This window comes from Calypte anna, chromosome 7 (assembly GCF_003957555.1).
Source record: "Calypte anna isolate BGI_N300 chromosome 7, bCalAnn1_v1.p, whole genome shotgun sequence".
In the NCBI taxonomy this organism is placed as follows: Eukaryota; Metazoa; Chordata; class Aves; order Apodiformes; family Trochilidae; genus Calypte; species Calypte anna.
The window spans coordinates 11,520,252-11,536,245 of NC_044253.1; the positions used below are offsets into that span (position 1 = coordinate 11,520,252).

Here is a 15,994-nt window from a genome sequence, read left to right on the forward strand (position 1 = left end):
ACCCCAGAAGCAGAGGCCAGGTGCAAGCCCAGGGCACAGTAGTAAACTAGAAACTTCTGTATAAATGACCACAGAACATATGAAAAGTGTTTCCCAAAAAAAAAAAAAAAAAAACCAAAACCAAAACCAAACCAAAACCAACAACACTATTATTTTATTTTTTATTTTAAAACTTTTTCTTGGTTTGTGTTTTCTGGTGTGGGAACTCTTTAAAATTTGAAAAAAAAATTTCCAAAGAAAAAGCTCACATGATTCAGTGAAAAATAAATTGGACCACCCCTAATTCTTGTTTTATCTGTAATCTCAACCTTACATACTGGGTAATTTTAAAACAAAATTCTCAGTTTAATCCTCACAATGAAGTATGTTTGATCTTCCCAAACATTCTTTTAAGTCCTCATCTTGAATGTTATACACTGTAATGTACCTCTTCTAAATGTTTTGATCACACAGGTTATTCTTTGGCTTTTTCTTTTTCCCACATAAACAAGTACATACACCCCTAAAAATGCTTTGGTTAGGGCTGTATGTTGAAAATTATGACACCAAAGTGAACAGGCACAAGACTGTCAGGCAGGCAGCATATCAGACATTTTCTTTCCTAATTATATTCTAACCTTCTAGCACCTTCCCTTTTTATTTTGCTTTACATTTTAACTCTTAAAATCCATCCTCCATTTCACCTTTGTCAGAAATTTGTCTTTAATGATATTTTTACAATCATTTAAGTATTTTTGCTTTGAACATTGCAGTGGCCCTTAATCTGAACTGGACATCTTGTATTACTACAGGAGGTACAGCTCAGAGTGTTTCAGATAGCAGCATGCATCTCATGGGGACAATAACCCAAAGTATCCAACCAAGTCTGACAAAAAGCCTGTGACCCCTGCAAGAAATTATTTCTCTTTTAAAAGATCTAAGTACCTCACACAACCAAGATTGTGAGTAGGTGGAATCAACTTCATTAATTTTAGTCTGTAATGCAATCAGTACATGATGGTGGGGGCTACAGCGTCTCAAAATCCATCATCCAGTTTCCAGTCCCTTTCTATGAGAGGTTTCTGACATATGACTGGAAAAAGAAGAAACTCTTTTAAAGAGATTTTCTGCCAATGGAGGAAGCTTTCTATTCTTTGAAGCCTTTCTCATTAGCTGCTCATCCCCATGCACTTTTGGCAGAGGTTTCTGGGCCCCACAGGTTGCACTGAATGTTGAGCATAGTGTGGCCATGATCAGAGTGGCCAAATGTCACTGATTTGGCAGCATAAATTGAGTCAGTAATAAAAAGTCATTGTCATTTATGAGTGAATCAGTTGATGTTGTTTTAACTCTCCTGCAGCTAATAACACAGTCTGCTTTACAACTTCAGCACCCCACACTGCATTTTCTGGTTTTTGTTTCTTTACAAAACAACTGCCCCCAAGCTCCTGCCACTATTAGAGATTGCACACAAACTCTCAGCCCAAAATCCTCTTAACTCTCTTGGCTAAACACAGACTTTTAACCCAGCCAGGATGGTGCTGTATTAATAAACCTTAACAGTTACCTATTTTGGCAGGATATGTTGACCAGATCTGGCTCCTGAGACATTGCTGGGCTGGCCCACTAGTTTCCTTTTCTCACTGCTAGGAAAGCAGTGGCTACAGCAATGCACAGTGTGATGAACCCAGGGCCCACCACCCACAGCACAACTCAGAAAAGAAATAAAACCCAACAGACGCAACACAGTCTCAAATCAGCATGGGAGGCAGCAGCCATTGGTGGCACCCAGCTGCTCTTCAGGTCCCCCATCCCCACCATAACATCAAGGTGTAGCATCCAGACATGGGTGTTGCATCCCCTAACACTCCTCCAGCATGCCTTAACTTTCAAGATAATTCTTAAAGTACATGAAAAGAAAATTCTTTCCTCTCACAAACACTCCATTACTGACTTGTAACCCAGTTAAGTGATTTATTATGCCCAGCTTAGGAAGAAATTTAATAGAAGATATTCTACAGTCACAATGAACTCCTCATTCCAACTATTTATGTATTATCACTCTGTCATTCAGAAAGAGAACACTATTAACAACTGCTTAATGCTTTTGTAAGCTCTAGAGAAGTAAGACTGGGTCTTCTCTCACCTGTCAGCCACTCGTTATGATAAAACATCATAAAACAGGTGACTGACAGAATGTAAAAACAAATCCTTACTCTCACAAAACACACATTCAGGTAAAAATTGTCTTCCTGTCAAGAAGTGGAAGTTTCTACTTCTGCTGTCTGGTGGGTGGGAACACACCCTGAGCATCCCTCATAGGGCAGCACCCAGCTTCCTTCTGCTGCTACAGACCCACAGAGGGCAACATCATTCTAGTTCAGAGCATCACATACATGCCAGATACTGTGTGGGTTTGTCTTTTCCTCTCCTTTTGAAGCACCTAGCTTGAGGGAGGAAATTCCAGCTGGATGTACAGAAGGGACACTTTTTACCTTTCTGCTGAGATTAATGGAAGTCTGGCCATGGGAAAAGCTGCTGGATTCAGCTCTCTGCCTGGCAGGGCAGCAGTGGATTCCCTTCAGGTAGCTCACACACCATGTTCTGGGATGTACTAACACTTGAGGGTTTTCCTTCCTTCAGCTGAAGATACTAAAATCAGTCCTCACAATTACAGAATACAACAAGGCTCCAATTAGAAATGAGTGTTATCAGCTTGCACACATGCTCACAGTTTTTGAAGACCAGGCTGGAGGCACGAGTGGTCTCTTCTAATGTTGAACTAAGAGAACATTTGCATAACTACGCTACTATTATTTTGACTAAACAATACCTAGCTAAAAAAGAAAATAAAAAAATAAAGTCCTGCCTTGATGGGCACATACCAGGAAATGAAACACTCCCTAATCTTAACAGCCACTCCAACAATTCACTGTTATACTGTGATTTTCCTTCCAATTTAAAGCAAATGGAGTTTTCAAATAAGTTCTTGTTTTACCTGTCTTGACAAAAAACACAGGCTTTAGCATTTTTCTTTCTATGCATTTAACCTACAAAAACAAACCTTTACCTTTGGTTTCAGTAAGCAAAGCACAGGGCTCCAAGTCCATCACAATTTTTCTTCAGGCCTAGAACTGTTTTTGTGTGTTGTCTAGATACCCTCCTTATTGTCCAAGTACCCTTTTGAAATAGATTTATTCTCTGGATACCAATTCTCAATTTTGTAGGACAGGTCTGTGTTACTCTTTCAAGTTAATGTGTGCCTTTACAATTTATCCACAATAAAACAAAAGCTTCATTAAAAATCTCACTTTATCAGGAAACACTGAAATCTTTGGACATAGTCCCTGCTTCATCATTACCCATTGCTCCAGGTATCTTTGTATTTCTTTGTAAATCCCAGCAATATTATACTAATAGCTGTGCCATTTACTCTCACAAGATCAGTTATCTTTGTCATTATCAAATTATCAAAAATGTATGCTAGCTTTCTACTGAACACAGTGAGTAAAACTTCTGCTGTGCCTGCACTTTGCAAAATTGACTAATATCATTTAGGAGGATAAGCAACAATCAGAAGAAGCATCCCTGAATCAGCCAATGCCATTCTCAAAAGAAAAGAACCTTCTCACTGATGTAAGAATGAGATGCAGCCCTGATCATTCTGCTAACACATGGAACCAACTTGAAAAAATCAGTGTATGGGGCCTGCCTCGGATTCCACAAAAGCACTTGATTGCAGAGGAGCATAAATTGTGTTTGTAAATTCAATGGAGAATAAATATGTTATCAAGAATAGCATCAACTACAGTTGGAAGCAAGAAAAACTGGGAACCAAATACAAAGGCTGCATGCAAGAGAGATTAAGTACCAGGTCATAAATCAAAAATTACTCCTAGTTTGACAGCCACGATGTCATGGGGTGCTATTAAGCACAACCAGGATTTCCCTTTCTCTCTGGCTACATGATTCTGACGCTTCTGTTACTGCTCTGTCTTTCATAAGTTGTGTTTTTAAAACAAACTGAAGCCAAGTGTTATCATTCTTTCCCTTGGCTCTATGTGGCAGTGCCAAAATAGCATGTAAATTTCAATTGAAAAGGTTTAGGACTTAAGTATTTTTTTTCTTTCTGATTGAAAACAAAGCAAGCTCCTAATGACTTCATTTAAGCATTCTGCAAGTCAGCCGACAGCATCCATCTGGCATCAAATAATATGAAACAAGCTCTATCTTATAGGACCTGATTCAAATCAGACTCAAACCTACATTTCAACGCCAAGTCTCATGTAGGACAGAAGTAAGCCTTTTCCTGCATGGATCCTACAACACAGTCCATTTTTACCCCTCAGTGGAGGATTACATGGCAATGGCAGATTCCATGAGACTCCACTGTGCTCCAATTTCTGTCTGACATGAACAGGAGGCACATTGAGATCCCCAGGCAAAGTCTGTACTAGAAATCACCTGAAATGTAGATGAAAGAGGTTATGATCTTCAGAAGGGAATTTTCTCTTTCTAATTTTAAGAGCTGCTGTAACAGAATATCAGCAATAGCTGCCCAGTTAGTACTATCAGGCTATCAGGAGGAGTTTGAAATTTCTCATTAATTACTTTATTTGTAAAATTTAAATTCAAGAAAACCAACTTTGTAGGTATAAATACAGCAGCTTCAAGGAAAATAATTGTGTTTTGATACAGACTTTCTAATAAGAGTCAGAAACTCAGAAGGGCCAATATCCCAGAACTGCCACCACCAGAAATACAGGGGGAACCCACAGGGAAGCCCTGGACAAATAAGGAAGGAAGAATGGTGTCAGGGATCAGATCTGACCCAAAGGTAATTTCTCCTTCTAGCACTTGTTGGACAGACACAGCAAAACTGCATACACAACTGAAAATACCAGGGCCAACACTCATCCCCAGCAGTCCTTTTTTTCAGTATTACTCAGATTAAAAACATGCACTGTCTGTGGAAATGTCACAAGTCCTTGTAAGAAAAACATCACTCTTAAATTTTGAGGTGAGTTAGGAATCTTGAAAAAAATCCTCCCAAAGAATAAAAGCCTCAAAACAAAGTTTAGCTAGCCAAGTGTTTCAGGAAGATGTCAGTCATCTGCAGGGAAATGACTGCACAAATGTAATGGCTAAAACAAATACAGAGGCTGCTAGGATATAATTGTGAGAATCAAAGCCAAATATAATGCATTTGGGAATTATTATTCAACCACACAACCACCCCAGAATTCCTGAGCTGCTGCATCTGTCTCTACATGCATCCTGACAACATAGATAGAAACAAGATAGAAATAAGATACCTGTGTATGCACACTGTATCTGCTCTGCTCACTTCTTGTTTGTATCATAGATACTCTTCTTCTGCTCTGGGAGTCAGGAGGGGTGTTGGTTGGTTGGTTGGTTTGGGTTTTTTTTGCCTTAACATTGACTAAAGTATATTTTAATTAATTCTTTTACAAGAATTTGAGTGCACCTGTTAGGAGGAAGACCAAGCTATCACAACCATGTCAAGAGCATGGCAGTGTACTCGTCTCATTGCACCAATTAGGTCAAAATAATCTGATCAGCAGACTCATCCATCTCAGCATATTGGGCAAGCACAAAAAGTCCAAAAAGATGTCAAGGAAAGTATAGCTTAATTCTCCAACTCTTTACTCCACTAAGCTTAGCTGTTACAGACTTCATGACCACAAGGTCTTCTATGGTGTCTTACAGAGTTAGCTCCACTAACATGGATTTAGCCATGGCTGCTGGCAGATTGTACCTGCAAATACAAAGCAAGTATTTCAGAGTTTGTGCAGCAGTTTAAAAGTTTGGTTCTGTAAACAAAGTAGTCTTGATTTTAAGAGCTGAAAAGACTTAATCTGAGCTTTTTGATATATAAAAAGGTATATACAGGTTTTGAAGTTTCCTTAAAAGTCAGCTAAGGATTTTGAAGCATCCTAACAGTTTAGTATCAAAAAGGGAAAAACAATGGCAAAAGATACAGATTAAAAATCTGCATCACAAGTTTCTACAATGTTGTAAATTCTGCTTATCAATCCAGAAACTGACATTTTGCCTGAACAGAGAGATAAAGCACTGAGTTCAATGGTATTTCCCTTCAGGTCAAAATGCTGGTTTGAGAAGCAGTTTTATACATTTCTTGACTCTTGAGAAATGGAATAATTTTAGCTGTTTATAACTATTATACTATATTTATTATATATGACATATTATACCATACTACAGTATTTTACTGCAGAGAGCATCCATTTTATCCGCAACTAATCCAAGTGCAATGAACCTCTCTGAATCCTTTCAGAGTGCTTCTGAGAGAAGAGAGCACTGGCCTGGGGCAGTGGGACCTGCATCTCTCAACATGCCTTCTGAAACTGGGCAAGCCACTTATCTTCTGCTTCACTTTTCTTTTACCCTATTCTACCTTGTTTATTCAAGCTACAGTCATGTCATGAAACAAGGAGCCAGTTTCACCATTAGTGTTGGAAAAGCTAGTAAATGAGGTATAGGGCCAGTGCAGTGCTGGGATACAATTAAAAAAAAAAAAGATGTCTCCAAGTGCTTACTAAACCTGTGAAATCAATATATGAACACTTGCAAGAACTGTTATTTCTTCCTCCACCTCAAGTGCCTGCTTTCTATTCTCAAGTCCAATATTTACTGAAACTGGAAGATCTGGGTGAGTCATTTAATCCCTCTTTGTCATCCAATAAACTGAAAAACTATGCAATGGGGCATGGGTGTGTGCACACGTGTGTTAGTGTATAAATATAGAGATGCAGAGCAGCTGACAAAAATAGCTAATAATGCAGTCAGGATCTTCATTAATTTTTAAGCTAAATTGTGGATGTTCATTAACAAGTTGAAAGAAACTACAAAATAACAAGCCTTTGCTCTAACTCTTGCTGTTGTATTCCTGGATGAAAGCTGACAACCCCCAGCCCTTTCAGTCTGGAAAAGGGGATGGAAAGCTTAGGGTTTTTTCTCTTCCCACTCACTTTAAGGTCTCCCTCACTGCACAGCAGATGTAATTACCACATAACTAACTACAAATCCTTACATGTGGTGACAGGAAAAAAAAAAGCTGTCTTGTACACATCTATCAGAAAAGATGTTCTGTCATTACCTTTGTGGTACTTGTTTGCACCACCCAACAGTGCATGAAATTCTTCATTTTAAGAAACACAGAGGCATTTTGCTTTGCCATGACAGGGCACCACAAAGCAATCATGCAGCAAGGATGGGAAGCCACACTAAATACTGCGTAGTGCATCTTCTAAGCAGGACACTGAGTGCAAAGTTTCTCCTTTTACTGTCCCTGTTGTGAGCTGGGGGAAAAAGAGCCTTAAGATTCCCATTCATGTACTATCCGTGCAGGTCTCATGACTTTGTAGGAAAGGTCACTGGAGTAAGCTTTCAATTTTTCTCCCTGTGAACAGTTTCAATGTTACTTTAATATTAAAATGCATCAGACACTACTTAGGGTACATAGGTCATCCTAAAAATCACCCTTTGCAGCACATTAATGGGTCCTAAACCCATTTCATTTTTTAAGGCTCCTGTTAAATACTTTAGGTTCACTTGTTCAGTCAATTAAAATGTAACAACTCCACCTCTCTTAGATATACAAAATGGATGGCATTCATGAAAAATAACCAAATAAAACAAAAAGTTTCTAAATGCAGTTCTATTTGACATCTTGTATTCCAGAAAAACATCGGTAGACTTTGCAAAAAAGCAGACCTCTCATTTTCAAAACACACTGCTCCCTCAGGCCGAGTCATACAGTTCTCCAGCTTTAAAAAAAAAAAAAGGAAAAATCTAAAAATCCTCTCTACTACAACATGAGAAAGCTTAATACGCAGCTTTTGAGGAAGTTGGAGCACTCATCACAAGGTTCTGCAGCATAATTATAGTTACAGCACAGCTACAGAGCCACATGCGCATAAGAAGCATTAAAAAATAAAATGATGGCATGAATGGAATAGTTCTGAATGTCACCAGTGAGAGACAGCCAGAGCATGCCACAACTTCCCTTGCCCACAGATTATAACTAAAAAAATTCTTAAAGAAACTTGAAACTGGTCTGCTCAGCTGAGGCTACACTGGATTGCCTCTGGGAGAACAAAAACAACATTCTTTAAGAAAAACTGCAAAATATTCTAACAATTACTGAAGCATCATGTGCCTCACATTTACTTCTGCTCATCTCAGCACTGACTGCTCTTTGGGTGGGTTGTAGCTCAGTATTTTTGTTTGGCAATGTCAGACTACAAATTTTCACAACAGGGAACTGTTTCAAGACCTGTGCTACGAACTATCTACTTCTTCAGCTCTGAAAAGACAAGCAAATACCACTGGTTTACATGGCTCCTTTCTTACAATAGGGCATTTCTTATAATTTCTCACCAGAAAAAAAAAAAAAAAAAAAAAAAAAAAGGTAGAAATTGGCAATGCAGAAAATATCCCAACTTTAGTAACAAGTAAAGAACCTCATTTTTTCATTCACTTCAGATTTGGTTTTCAGTCCTAAAATGTAAAATGAAAGTAGCTCCTAAAAACAATGTCAAGTAAAAATAGTGAATTTGTTTTGTTTGTGCTATGGTAGTGCTGTTACTGGAATTTAGAAATCACTGAAGCTGCGTTAATTCAGCATTGCCAAAGGAAAATGGTCTTTTTTTCATATATAGTTTTCTCTGACAGGAAAAATAAACAATGTCATTAATTCTTTAAAGGAAACAGACTCCGTTTTCTTTAAAGGAAGCAGATTCAGCTTTCACAGGCCAAAAAGAGAAAAAAGAGTAGATCAGGCTAGCAGAATAAAAACTAATAGCTAAGAATTATAAATACAGTATAAATATACAGCTAGCAAAACTAATGCAATACAGCTACCTTAAGTACTTCACTACTTCCATAATAAAAAGCTACTTGAAAGCCCAAGTCAAGTGGAATTATTGCTGTCATTTCTGTTATAGAAGTTAGCCTCAGCTTCCTTTACGTAGCACATTTGTAGCCAAACTGTTAAAAACTTCTAAAAGGAGACTGACAGAATTCAAATGTTTTCAAAATGCAGCAAGGAAGTGGACCATATGACAATATTTTAGCATTTTCTATCTTGTTCCATGAGACTTTCCAGGAGGGGAGAGTCACCAGCCAGAACGGTCACACTCACCCACCACCCCCATCATTTGCTGCTGGCTTCCTAAGTCCTGGTTACTACTGCCTCTTGCTCACAAAGGAAGACACTCAGAGTCCTTTTCTCTGTGTCTCCTACTTAGCTTGTTCCTCCACCTTTGTCATCCCCACCACTCCCTGCCCTCCAGCTCTTGATTCTGCGTCTGCGCCTCCTTTGCTTTACCTACTACCTTGTCCCACCCTCTCCTCCTCTTTCTTTATAAATCTTCTTGCCTATCCAACGGCTTTTCTCGTAACTGCTCTCATTCCTTTTAGCCCTGAACTTCTCATATCCAACCTCTTCCACTCCTCAACAAGTAGAAGTGGGGGACAGGTAAACTGGAGGATAAGATGTGCAAACCCCAACAGCAAGGAGACACACCAAGTGAGTCAGAAGATAGAGAAGAGAAAGCAGTCAAAGTAGGATTTGGGTCAAGAGAAGATTATAAGGAGTAGTAAAAACATGTGAGCATACAACAGTAGAGATACCCGTGCAGAGCTGCCCTAGTATTATACTCTCTGTAGTCAACTTCTAAAAGCTACTGTTGACAAAATATATTCTTAGCTGGAGATGTGTCCTGACCCAGTTCTGGGATGCTTAAATCCTTTAACTCTGCTTGTGTTAACAGCTGCACAATAAAAGTAAGGGATCATATTTACACTAGTAAATTATTTCCCTATTCATCAACTTGTCAGCATCAAGGTTACACAGCAAGTTACAAGTAGCAAGCTACACAGCCCATGCTCACCCTGCCTGTGTGCTCAGTGCACAAAAGCTTTGAGATAGTGTTACCCTCAGATAACATGGTGACTGCTATTCTCACATGGGCCACGTAAATGTTAGAATTCTACTTTCCATCATGAAAAACGTTTTAAATCCAGCTTGCAGTTTCCTGATATTTTTCACTATGTGGTGGTGTTTCAAACAGTTGTCATAGCACCACTGCTGCAGCTGCAAAGAAGTGTGCACAGTGTGGAAACTGTGTAAAGGGTATCAGTATAAAGAGAAATGCCTGTGGAAACACAATACAAGCAGAGATTAGGGTGATACCATCTAACAGGAAGAGCTCCAGAAGAAGATATCTGTCTACAGCCATGACTGATGCTTACAACTCCACCTGGCCCACCAGGAGGTATGGGCAGTGCTGCTTACAATCACAGCAGTATCGCTCTGAGGATGCATGGCAGCATCAGGTTAACACAACTCATCAGATCCTAATTAAACCCCTCTATGTTGCAAATCATTCTGTCTATCTCATGTGGTCATCTGCAGCATGTCTGCCTGCAGTGAGGATGGGCCAACCAGTTCTCTAGTGAGTCCTCATTTCTGCAAGCATTTGCACAAATGCTCTGTGGACTTTCATGTCCACGGTACCTAAAATTAAGCAACAAAAGTGAACAAAAGTTAAGTCTTTCTTTTTCTTCAGATGATGTGGATGAAAAGCATGTCTATGCAAACACACACACACCAGCAACTCAAAATAAGTTTTGCAAAATCAAGCTGATCAAATATCTGTTCTATTGGGATTTACCTATATTCAGCCCTCTAATTGCTTCTTTCATCTTTCCACATGAAAAACAATACTTCAGCTCATCTCTTTCAAGTTTTGTTAGTTTAGGAAATTTAATCCCTTCCATGGAACTTGATCAGAGTGGATCAGTATCACTTACAAGACATGTAACAGAGTATGTTCACAGGATGGGAAAGAACAGACAGGGGTAAAACTGGTGTACTTTGTTATAGTCTATTAATCACTTGCCTATACACTAAATATCTACAGCTTTCACTTCAAGTGAGTCAAGGCATTTTCTTCCTCTCTCCCTTTTTTAAAAAACAAACAAACAAACAAAATAACTAAAGCACTATGTTCACATTTAGCTTTCATTAATTCCAAGAGAACCTTCTGTTTCTCCTGCTGGAGTTACCAAGACCTTTGCCATTAAGATAAACGGTAGAATCAGTTGTTTATTATGAGACCACTCTCTAATCCCACCAGGTTTGGGTCAAGCACCAGAAACATCATACTTACTTTTCTCACTGTCTCCTTCTTATTCTACCCACATTTTCATACCTGTAAGTTTTCCCATGAGTGTTTCTTTGCTGTAGGCTGCACAAACCTACCAAACCCATAATGTCTGCATAAACCTTATCTAGTGTTTAAGTGTAAATTATTTTAGCTTTATCTCACAGATTATATTGAGGATTTACAGCCTCATGCTATCTTACCCTTGGCATCTTTAGCTAAGGCTTGTGCTTGAACTTGACCTATGAATTATCAAATTACTCATTTTGAAATATTGGCCACATATCTTACAGTCACGGATCTGAGATAAGAAAAGTCTATTTCCGAGATCATGACAAAAAATGAGCTGAAAATGTGTTACTTTGCCACAAAGTGGAAACTCTAGGACTTCAAATGTTCATAACTCCAGTAGTTTTGTCCTTCTGTTAAAGTAAACCTCATGTTTATGAACACGTCGGACATGACAGAATTATGAATACTTCCATTAAAAACTCTGCATATTCTTGTGAGTGTCACCATGGAATTTTTCTAAGTTTTTGGTAATGTGTTCCAATTTATATTTACTACCATATTTTCTGAGAGCCTGACTGACATACAAGGACCCTATGCTGCCAAGCACAATAGAAACACGTAGGAGTAAGTCCTTCCCATCTGTTTTCTTCACTTTACCTTTCATGTTCCCTGACTTTTAGAATATCCTGCTACCTCTTTGCTCTCTGTAGCTACCTTCACATCTCTCAAAATAAAACCATAGGCATTGCACAAACAGTTCCTAAATGAAAATCTATGGGGAGAACAAGTTCACTTGAAGCCATCTCCCTTCTGTCCCAGTGGGCCCAGATGTGCATTAGAGAACTCAAAAGTTCCTCTGAAAGCAAAACCAGTATTTCCATGCATGCAGCACAAAGTAACAACAACTTCAAACCTGAAAGCTGCTGTGCAGAATTATCTTTATCCACCATATGTAGTTTATTTTGTACACAGAACAGTTAAGACATTTTTATATTAGTAAGGCCTGATTCAATACTCGTACTCCATATTCATGCCTGCTTTGTCAGACCATATTAAAGGATTTAACCTCAAAATTCCCAAATGTAAGAAGAACTACTAAATATCTCAGAGAAGAAAACTGAGAAGCATGAGTTAGGAGAGAGAAATGAAGTGAAGAGTTTGATATTCAGGAAAGGATTAACTATTCATACACGTAAAAATACAGTTTCAATAGACAAGCCAACCTCCACTAAAGACCAAAATCTGATTATGGAAATTTCTTCTCTACTTCATACTGTCATCACTAGGATAACAATGCTATGTAAATTTAATTTCAGCAAAATGAAGTTACTAAGAATGTCTATGCAACCAGTGTAAGCTGATACCATTTTATAAAAAAGGACCAAGAAGTAGATTACATTTTACAAGTAACGTCACACTTCTTCAAACTCAATATAGAACTTTCTTCACTGTATTTAAAAAAGAATTAAAAATATCACCATTCTATTAAATTTGTTTAATGTAAATGATCATAAAGTATTTCATTCTTTATTGCTTCTTCTTGTTTATATGGAAACATTATGAAGACTGATGACATATTATTTCAAGGTCTCTCCTTATAACTATGAACTTAACTAATAGAAAACTTCCACTGAATGAAATCCATAGAAGTGTGAAAACTTTCAATTTTGGGTTAGGTATACAAACATTTTAACCATTCTGTATCCTTATATTAACAGTCCCCAGGAAATGAAACACTCAAAGCACAAAACATCCATAAACACACTGGCATCACATGACAAACTGCAGCTAATTTTAATCATGTAAACAACAAGGGTCCATGCAATGGCACACTGGAGTAATTTCCCATTTAATTTCAGTCTTATTGAATCTATAAAGGTAATTATCATTTAAACAAGGATTCCCTAATCCTACTGCTAAAGAAAATGCAACAGATAAACCACATGTAGCTCCATGGCACACTTCATCTTTGGACCTTTCCTCAGCAAGAAACCAGCTAACCAAGACAAACACCAGAAGTTTTACTTAGGGAAAAGAGTTTCCAAACCTACTGGGAAATGGCACATATTCAGAAATGATGCATGTAAACCTAATTCCTGAGTTTCAGTATGCACCCATCCCAGAACAGGACTTGGTTATGGATGCCACTGCTGTCTCTATTCCAGCAGCCAGCCACAGAGCATGGAAAGCTCCCACAGGCTCCCGAGGAAAAGCATCCTGGCAGAGGCCTCCATTCAGCCAGAGAAAGCTGGGAGGAGAAAGCCAGAGAAAGCCAGAGAAAGGGAGGCAGGAAGGGGAAGAGCGCTCACACTACAAAGAAGTAGTGACATGTGAGCCTTGCTAAACAGCTGAAAATGAATGAATTTTTCAGAATAAGAGCTCAGCAAAAAATAGGAACTAGCTTTCAATTTACACACCCTACAGAAATACCAGCTAAATCAAGGCTTTCTCCAGTGCCTCAAAGGCCACTTAAAACACAGTGTTAACACCCTTCAAAAAATTTTGCCTATTCCTGTTGAGCCTGCTCAGACCCTCAATTAATACTTTTCATAAACATGGCCTTGTCTGTAGTGATATTAAGACCATCACTACTCTCCTGATGAAGATTCAGCCTTAATTTCATTAAAAAAAACCAAAGAGAAAATCCCTGTAATATCTACAGGAACATGAGCCTAGTGACAAAATCCTTACAAGCAGCACTGAAATAAGAAACAAACAACACAACAGAAGCTTGGTATACAAAGAGATTTGTATTTCAAAATATATGCTACAATGATCAACTAAAAATCAAAGAGACAAATACTTCTGGATTACACCTGAAGCATTATAACACAAAATCAGATGTATCCATCAGTCCCAGTTAGATCTGTCTCTGACTGTGTAAATAGTCTCTTAGGACTATTTAAGAGCAGAATCTCCTCTCAGATTTTGATATACATCATCGACAGTGTTATACTTCAGATACATGCCAGGTCTGCATGTTGACACTTCACAAATACATTTTTATCCAGGCAGTTCCTTTACTAACTCCACTGACAGATAAATGAAACCAGGAGAGAAAATGGTGTTGTTTCTCTATATTTCTGGTAGAATAAACTTGGTGTAACAAGCATTTGTATCCCTAAGCAAGCAAAATACTGTCCTTGCAAGGTCACACCCAACCAACTTCACATCTTCGAAGTAGCAGAGTCATACTCCTCCCAGAACACCTGCACTCCACAGAGCTGTTACCTTCCCACACTCTGCCTCCAGTGGGAACCTGCTGCGTGGGAAAGTTGGGCAGCCGTGGCTCACCACTCCATGAGATCCAGTGGCAGGGATCCACCATAACTTCCAAAGTCAACAGCACCACATTCTCTGTAACAACCATCCAGACTCAGAAAACAGCATGAAACACAACAGGCCCCCCCCCCCAAACCTACTGCTGTGCCAAGAACACACTCCAGGGTCCTTACGTACTCCTTTTGCATAAATGCAATGAGTCAAGATGCTCTATGTAGGCTACCAAAGTTCTCCAACAAGGAAAACAACAAATCAAGACCAAAGGGGTAGATAGTATACAGTGAACTTGGAAATAAAAAAGAAAGAGCTGAGCAACCTGTAGAAGTAATGAGAACAGTTGAATATATATTCCCATTAAAACAAAGAAAGCGTGAAAGGCACAAATTCAGAAACTTTGTTACTATCACATTAAAGAAACAAAGCACAAATGTTTTCTTTTACCTCAAGAAACTTTTCCAGTATCTCAGAATCTTTTCACATCTTTCATCTTTCATTTTCAACTTCATAGAAAATGAAAAAATATAGACTTAGTTCTACAAGCGCGTCTTTAAGATCAGCTTTATTTCCTTCATACTATGAGCAGAGACATTGTCTTCACTGTACAAAACAACTTACTTTAATTTTAAGATAATTAACAAGACTATTATGCAGCAGTCTAGACAGACATTGTTGACTTAAGACTAAATTTCTTGAGAGGAGACTGGCTGCACAGCCACCACGGACTCATTTGGAGAATGTATTTTCAGCCCAATAGGTTTTATTCCCCCAATGCCTCTTCAGTTTTAGGAAAAGCAATTCCAATTTTGAGACACAAGCCTTCTCAGCTACAACTTTTCTCCCTGCCTGACTTCACTTTCCCCTCTTTCCTTCCCCACAAATGAGCCATTAATTCCTAAATAAATGGAATGAGTAGCACTTAACATGGGGAGCCAAAAGGATAGGTAGGCTCCTATCTCCTGTTTCAAGGCCTGTTTAAACAGGAATTAAAATACTAAATGCTCCTGTGGTTTTAGGCCCAGAAGCTCAGCTCTGCAAACAGAGGTATTTGACCTCACCAGAGCAGTCCCCAGTGTGACTGCAAAAAAACTGCACAGGCCCTGGAGAAGTTCTCCAGAGATAAATGTCGTTTTCAGAAGTTTGCTACACAGATGCAATGACTTGAACGCCAATTAGGGAACTGCTCCTCATGCTGAAACTCCAGAGCCCAACTTCTGGTTTATGTCGCTGCTTGTGCATCTCCTTCCTTAGCACAACTAAAACCAAACCACTGAATTCATGTCCAGTCTGCTGGTAAAAATTAGGTATTTCTTTTAAGACAGTGTAGCTGCCCTGAGCACTGAAATTACTTCATCCCAACATCAACAGAGGTGTTGGTTTCACAGCTCATTACCACCAGACAGGACTCTCTCCAGGTCAAACATCCACACGGCAATGCCAGCAGGAAGCACACAGCTCAGACCCATGCGAGGCCGCAATTCCTCTCAGCCTTAAGAACAGCTTAAGCACCT

The 15,994-nt window shown here is 38.8% G+C and overlaps 1 protein-coding gene across 1 annotated transcript in view; it reads right to left on the reverse strand.

Moving 5' to 3' along the window:
• The window catches only part of SLC49A4 (solute carrier family 49 member 4), a 67,796-nt gene that overhangs the window by 51,129 nt on the left and 673 nt on the right, over positions 1 to 15,994 (reverse strand). The window lies entirely within an intron of this gene.